This window comes from Cebidichthys violaceus, unplaced genomic scaffold, assembly GCF_023349555.1.
Source record: "Cebidichthys violaceus isolate CVI_PGR_0920_01 unplaced genomic scaffold, fCebVio1.0.p SCAF_44, whole genome shotgun sequence".
In the NCBI taxonomy this organism is placed as follows: domain Eukaryota; kingdom Metazoa; phylum Chordata; class Actinopteri; order Perciformes; family Stichaeidae; genus Cebidichthys; species Cebidichthys violaceus.
The window spans coordinates 1,608,386-1,608,956 of NW_027176639.1; positions in this window are offsets into that span (position 1 = coordinate 1,608,386).

Below are 571 nucleotides of genomic sequence, written 5' to 3' on the forward strand. Positions count from 1 at the left end.
TGTATATACATATATATATATATATATATATATATATATATATATATATTTATACATGCAGGGCCTCTGCAAGACAGTAAGTGATGTGAACACAAGCGATGACCACATTCAAAGGTTTTACATCCTCATGATCTCTTGTGCAGCAGAAACTCTTTCAGAGGCAGGAACACGTTTTAATTAGTGCAGAGAGCTGCAGCTGGACCTCCGCTCACAGGGCAGCAACACTGCTGTTAGTCTCCGACAGAGGACCACGTCACGGTGGGAGGTGTGTGCGTGTGCACACACACATCAATCAGCAAAGTCAACACATAAATATTACGACGGCTAAACATGCAGATCATCTCTATTTGTTGTGGTGAGGAGGCCAGAGACAGGAAGCAGACACTCTTTGCTTTACGACACTCCAGTAACGCCACATAGTATTATTACTACACCACGATACTCATTGGTAATGTACAGTATATACATATTGGGTTATTGCAGTATTGTCATTTGGACACAAGGTGTCGCCTTTGAGCAATATTAAAATATTAGAATATTAACGTCCTGCATTAAAAGTCTCAGTAAAGCT